Raw genomic sequence first — 7,134 nt, forward strand, 5'->3', positions numbered from 1 at the left:
TGGGTTGTTACTTCTAAGTCTCTACCATGGACAAAGCCAGAAAGTATGCATTTTTATAAAGGAAAAAAAAAATCACAAGTTTATGTCAGTATTTCTAATTCACATGTAACATTACAGAGTTTTTATTTGACTTCTTTGGTTTTATACTTGAATATCATTCACATATGCTGAAAATCATGGCTCCTGAAGACTTAACTTACTGACTTTGATTATCCAGTTGTTATAGGATATATAGGATTATCCTGTGTTTTATAGTACATATTAAACTATATATTATAGGGTAATCAAAGTACTAATTAAGTAATTAAAATATTTTTAAAATAACACCAATATATCTACTAACTATAAGGTTATCGAATGCAGTGTAGAATTTCTTTGCTGCTTTATTTGAAAAACAAAATGCTGTTTTCTGAGGTTACTTGAAATAATTATTTCCTCTGGTGGTTATCATTTCAATATACAATTAGATTTAAATGATTTGTTTTGTGTTCGGTTTATAGTAATTTTTTCTTTTTTATTTGCTACTTTTTTGGGAATATGTATAACATTTCCAGAGTCAAAATTATAAATAAGATATATTCATAGAAGTCTCTATCCTTGCAATGTCTCATTGTGCAGAGATAAGCATATACATATGTGTGTGTATGCATGCATGTCCATCCTCCCTTGACATACACAGGTGTTACAGGGGAGATGTCATATTACATGTGCTATTCTGTACCTTGCTGTTTGCACTGAAAAATATATCCTAGAGATTGTTCCTCCTATCAGTGTATAGAGATCTTCCTCCATTCTTTGTATAGCCATTAACATCCCTTTGGATTATTTCCAGTCTTTTGTTGTTATTGATGATAAAGCCACAGTGCCATCCTGCATGTGTTTTGTATTTTTGTGTTTTTACCAGTAGTCTTTGGATTAGAGTCCTTGAAAATAGAATCTCTGAGTTAAAGGTATAAATTCTTCCTCTAGATCTTACTACATTCCCTTCTGTTGGGACTGTACTATTTTTACATTCCCACCAACAATGTGTGAGAGTACCCGTTTCCTCAAAGCTTGAGTTTTTGCCATTCTGATAGGTAGGCAACTGTTTTTGTTCCTTAGAGTTTTGTCTGCCCAAAGGGGTTTTAATTCCCTTTTATATAGATTTTCTTTTAGTCTGATTCATATGTGAGAGTGTATGTGTTTGTAACCTGCCTTTTTTTTTTCCATCAAGTTCTGTTTTCTTTCCTTCCTCTTAGCTATACTGACTATGAGGATATTGTTTGGGGTTTAAAGCTGAGAACCTCAGGCCTCAGAGTGGGAACTTGTTCTAGTGGAGACCGTCACTTACCTTCTTTTGAGCCTCATTTCCACCTCTTACCATAAGTAAATTGGGCCCTTCCACCTTGAATAACACTGTGTGTGGGGATCTGTTTCATTTGCCCATTCTTTTCAGTTTCACATGTTTGTAACCCAATGGATGATTTCCTAACACTTATACTCTGGTTCACAGCACAGACTAAGACTGCTTGAACCCTTCTGTTGAAGTTTGTTCCTTTGAAAGCAGAATGCCAGGAAATGGAGCTCGCCAGGCAGCCCTGGCCATGAGCGTCAGGCCACGTTGATTCTGCGTTTAAGGGAGTGATTGGGACAGTACTGCAGCTCTAGGCGTTGGGGATTATCGCCTCAGGAGATCTCATCTCTGCCTAACACTGGAGCAAGCAGACCCTTAAGATAGGACCTCACTTTTCTCTGGTAAAATTCAAAGAATGAGCTAAGTAAAATCCTTTTAGAACTTTGAACTTTTACACATCTGGGATGATAAAGGAGTGCAGAAACCAGATTTAGACTTGTCCTCACCTGGTTAGGAAAAGTATTCAGTTCTGTACGTGACTCTTTAAGAGGCCAGATTTGGACAGTAGGAGATACAAGCCAGGCATGGTATTCAGTGGAGAAAAATGAGGAACAGTCATGGAAGCTATCGAATAACTTCATACAGCTGAAATTGAATTAATCTCAGACAGGACACTTACAAACAGCTAGCCAGTCCTTTGTTACTTTAAACACTTTAACTGCCATAATTTGCTTTGATATGTTGATAGGCTGAGTTATACCACATTATGTTTATTGGCTGGAAATTTTACCCAGTACTTCTAAGAACAGTGCTCAGTCCATCTCTGCCCCCTGCCAGTCGAGTTTCTGCTTCTAGAGCCTTGATCCATGAGATACTTATTGAAACTGTCACATCAAGTTTGCTGTTTTTCCAATGTCCTACTTTCCTACAAAATTGTGGTGTTGGAGAAGACTTTTGAGAGTCCCTTGAACAACAAGGAGATCAAACCAGTCTACCCTAAAGGAAATCAACCCTGAATACTCACTGGAAGAACTGATGCTGAAGCTGAAGCTCCAATACTTTGGCCACCTGATGTGAAAAGCCGACTCACTGGAAAAGACCGTGATGCTGAGAAAGACTAAAGGCAGGAGGTGAAGGGGGAAACAGAGGATGAGATGGTTGGATGGCATCGCTGACTCAATGGACATAAGTTTGAGCAAGCTGTGGGAGATGGTGAGGGACAGGGAAGCCTGCTGTGTTGCAGTCCATGGGGTCACAGAGTCAGACACAACTTAGCGACTGAACAGCATTTTCCTGCAGCTTTGGGGATGTGATACTTGTGTAGAGTCTACTCAGAGTGGCTTCAGACCACTGTTCTATAAGCTGGTTCGTTAACCACATCATGGTAATATATTTAGATGAGCTTATGTAGTTTACTACAGTCCTAAAGGGCAGGCGGAGAAGGCAATGGCACCCCACTCCAGTACTCTTGCCTGGAAAATCCCATGGGCGGAGGAGTCTGGTAGGCTGCAGTCCATGGGGTCGTGAAGAGTCAGACACGACTGAACAACTTCACTTTCACTTTTCACTTTCATGGATTGGAGAAGGAAATGGCAACCCACTCCAGTGTTCTTGCCTGGAGACTCCCAGGAATGGGGGAGCCTTGTGGGCTGCCATCTATGGGGTCGCACAGAGTCGGACATGACTGAAGTGACTTAGCAGCAGCAGCAGCAAAGAGCAGGCATTCCATTTTATTACAAAGTCTGGACCAGAGAGGAATAGAGTATTGGTTATTAGGCCTCTGCCCTGAGGGAGCTGTTTTCTTATGCATTCCAAAAATATTTGAGTGTCACGAGGTGGATAGCACCATGATCCACCGTGAGTGGGGATTTCAGAAGAATCTGTGGGCTCTAAAGGTGTTCGCGATCTATTGAGAGGTTGGAATTAAGCCATATTTGTGAAAAGTTTACATAGTGCAAGGTGCTTTATGGTTAAGCCTGTCATAGATTTCCCTGTCACTTAGGGTCAGAACCCATTCGATTGCTTCTTTCTCCTTCCTCTTCCTTGAATCCATTTGAGCCTGTTTCACCACTTGTCTGCCTATCTATTTGTTGTTTCTCTTTCTGGGACCCTAATTTCTGAACTGATCACTGCAACTCTGAATTACAGCAATGGATGCCTCTGTACTGGGGTATCTACAAACCACTACCTTGTTTATCTTCCTGATACAACACTTCCTGGAACACGTCACTGCTTGCCCCAGAAACTCAGTAGTTCTCTATGATCTTTGTAAATCATGAGGTCCCTGATTCTAATGGGTACATGCTGTTTGGAATGCTGTATGTTACGTGTTGTAAGCACAGCTTGTCAGGGTCACCAAAGGTCCCATGTACCGCAGAAGATAAGAATGACTGATCTGCAGATTCTGTCCCATTTTCTCACTCAGCGGTTGAGGCCTGCCACATCTGCCCTCAAACCACCTTCGCAGCCTCTCTTTTCACAACTTTCCTCAGTGACCTACTGGTTCTAGCCACACTGTTTTCATGTTCTCAAGCTAATTAGCTTTACTTAGCTTTTCCTGCCTCTTACTATACCCTTCATTAATTCAGAAGGCAAGTTAGTAAACACACGATTCAGTGAACGTTGTTCTGGTTTCTTGTCTCCACTCAGCCGTTCTCTTCATTCTTTCTGATGTTTTCTCTTTGAATGTCCAGCTTACAAATCCTTGCACTGTGTTTCCTGGCCACAGTGGCTTCACAGTGATCTCTTCTGTCCTACGTGTATTTGGCTCTGGAGGTTTTGCCATCCATTCAGTGCATTGCCTTGAATTGTGAAGCACTCATGCCTTTAGTTTGATTAAATACCTCTTGTAGTTAATCTCCTACAATAAATATATACATTACACATAAAAGTAAAGAAGGAATTATTTTGTGAATCTATCTAGAATGAAAAAGATAAAAATGATACCTATTCTTTGCTTAAAAAAATATATTCACTCATTCTTCTCTGAACAGATTTCTTGGTTCTAGTCTTAATATTTTTCTGTTTCTTCATTCTCTATCTTAGCTGAAAGTAGCCTTGTGATTCCTTTATTTTACAAAATGAGAACATGGACCCTTTGGTCGAGTTCCCCAAAATGGCTGTTTCATATCAGAGAGACGATTAGAATATGTGCTTCTTTAATTCACTCCAAAATCAGACCACAAGTCTGTGCCACTGAACATATTGCTCGCTCACATTGATCTTAAACTGGTATCGCTGAACTTGAGGCAAAATCATCCCCTCTATGTGGTTTTTCAAAAGTGAAGACTCGTTTTCCTCTTTTGTGATTGTTCATTTGTCCAGAAGGGTCTAAACAATGAGGAAGTCTCACAGTATGCTCTTCATAGAAATTAACACACACAAAAAAAATCGTTTCATTACTTCAAATATTCTCAAGAAAAATTAATAATCTGCCTGAAACTCAGGTCTATGAAGAGGGCTGTTCCGCTGGCTTAAGTAGGAGAAGAGAAAATGATATCACATTAGAGAGAGTTTTTCTGAAGGGCTTCCCTCGGGACTCAGTGGTAAAGAATCCACCTGCCCAGTGCAGGAGATGCAGGTTCGATCCCTGGATCGGCAAGATCCCCTGGAGGAGGAAATGGCAACCCACTCCAATATTCTTGTCTGGGAAGTCACATGGACAAAGGAGCCTGGCTGGCTACAGTTCATGGGCTTGCAGAGTCAGACACTACTGAGTGGCCGAGCACGCACACAAGGTTTTATGAAGCCAAGGAAGAAACTGGTAGCTCTGGCCATTACCCCTGCCTGGGCTGCTCTGGTTGTTTTCCTTAATACGTGGTTAAAAAAAAAGCCCTTTAATTACATCTTCAGTTAACTGTTTACAGTGTCCTGCCCTAACGGGTCCCCCAGCAGTCTGGTGCATTCCACCATCCGGGGCAACTGGCCTACCCAGTTTGCCCCAGGAAGACTTAGCAGCAGTCTCGTGTCCGCGTCTGGGCACCTTGGCCCCGGGGGCTTGAGAAACCTGTCGTCTAATCACCCTGCACTGTGGATTCTCCTGGGTGTGCCCACCAGTTTGGAAAATCTCAATAGCCCATCTGGTCTACCTATGGATTTTTCAACCTTCAATCTTTGTCAGATTTGCCTGCCACAACCACACCTCATCTGAATTTAACTAGCCCCTCACTCCACTTGCACCTAAATAAACCTCTTCTGGCACACAGTGGGTCATAACCAGCTTGTTTTCCCACTAACTCAGTGCTTGTGTGGAAATTACCTCTTAAAGAGGTAATTTTTTTTTTAATTTTCTTTTTTTTTTTTTTAAATTTCAAAAGTAAGCATATGTGACTTTATTTAAAACATTATAAAATCAGCTTTACATGAAGGAGTTCATGAGACCGCTGTGTGAAGATACCTATTTTAAATGCTTGCTAGCTCTGCGAAGTTGGTGTTGCAGCTTTAAACTTCTAGAAAAATTCTCCTTTGTCACCTACACTTGGGGTGGCAAGAATGGTGAGCCATCTCGAGTACCAAGCAGCCTGTTGTTGAGGAGTTTGACATAGGGAAAAGCCTGCCTGCCTGTGGGAGCCTGGCTTCCATGTTGTCAAAGGAGAAGTGCAAATCCAGGTTCTTGAAAGCCAAGTGAACTTGTCAGATCCCAGTGCAATTGGTTTCAGTCCACTCCACTCTTCTTGCTTTCTATAACACTGTCAACCAGGACTTGGGCTCCTTGGTTTAGCGTTGTCCTTGGTAACCGGACTTCTTGTCACAGCCTTGCCGGAACCTTGTATTTTAACTAAGCCCACTTTCATTCAGGCATTTATGGAGCAGCTGTATATAGGGTTGGCCTAAAAGTTTGTTTGGATTTTTCCACACCATCTTACGGAAAAACGGGAACAGACCTTTTGGCCAATCCAGTGTTTGAAATGATTAGCCTGGTTGACTTTCCTGGTGTTACCCTTTTGTTCTCCTGAGGATGGTGGAAAGGCCCAGTTACTGGAACGGTTTTGTTTTGCAGGTCACGGAGAGAACTCCTCTAGCTGCAAAATCACCTCCATACCCAGATCATCTCCTTGACGTGCCCACTGTGGCCATCAATTGCCTTAAACGTTCACCCACATTTGAATATCTTTTTCTACAATGCAGTATTTTTTTCCTGTCACCTTTTTTACACTTTGAATGATGTGCCTCTTTAAGCTAAACTGTGCTGCCTCTGTAAAATCTTTATGTACTCTTCTGAGCTGGAAAGTGCTGGTCTTCTGAGAAATAACGTTACTGTCTCCTTGGAACCGATGGATTTGAAGATGGCTCCTGCCTGCTCACAACATGAGAATCCGCGGAGTGTTTAAAAAACTGTTACATGACAATAAGTCTCCAATGGGGCAGTCATTAGGAGAACACGTTTTCCAGAGAAAATCTAACCCTCCAGAATTATACCAAAGTATTTTCAGGTTGAATTTCTTATTTCTGCCATTTGTTGGAATAAATTATTTTTCTGCTTTCTATGGAAACCTGGTTTTGGTGTTTGTTAATTCAGCTCATTTCTATCTCTAGATAAGGCCTTTTTGAAAAATTATTTTGTACTTCCAAACTTAGCTTGGATGGATCAGCCTGGTTGTGTAGTTTGAGATGACTGAGGAATCTGGTAAGTACATTTCTTAACCATCCAATAAATATCTCAGTGCTTGCTGTAGCCACTGGAGGAGTCCAAGAAGTGGATATTGGGTCCCTGCAAATTCAAGAGCTGGAAGGCTACTGGGAGGTAAGGTTGGTATACATAGAACTAGAGATCAAGGCCGTGTTTCACCATTGTCCAGAAA

The 7,134-nt window shown here is 41.4% G+C and overlaps 1 protein-coding gene across 1 annotated transcript in view; it reads left to right on the top strand.

Moving 5' to 3' along the window:
• ATP6V0E1 (ATPase H+ transporting V0 subunit e1) overlaps positions 1-6,825 on the top strand; it is a 29,068-nt gene extending 22,243 nt beyond the window's left edge. The window contains exon 4 of the mRNA XM_061129489.1: positions 6,333-6,825. The gene's annotated coding sequence lies outside the window, so the exon portion shown is untranslated. The remainder of the gene's footprint in view (positions 1-6,332) is intronic.
• Positions 6,826-7,134: the final 309 nt, after the last annotated feature.

This window comes from Dama dama, chromosome 25 (assembly GCF_033118175.1).
Source record: "Dama dama isolate Ldn47 chromosome 25, ASM3311817v1, whole genome shotgun sequence".
Lineage (NCBI taxonomy): Eukaryota > Metazoa > Chordata > Mammalia > Artiodactyla > Cervidae > Dama > Dama dama.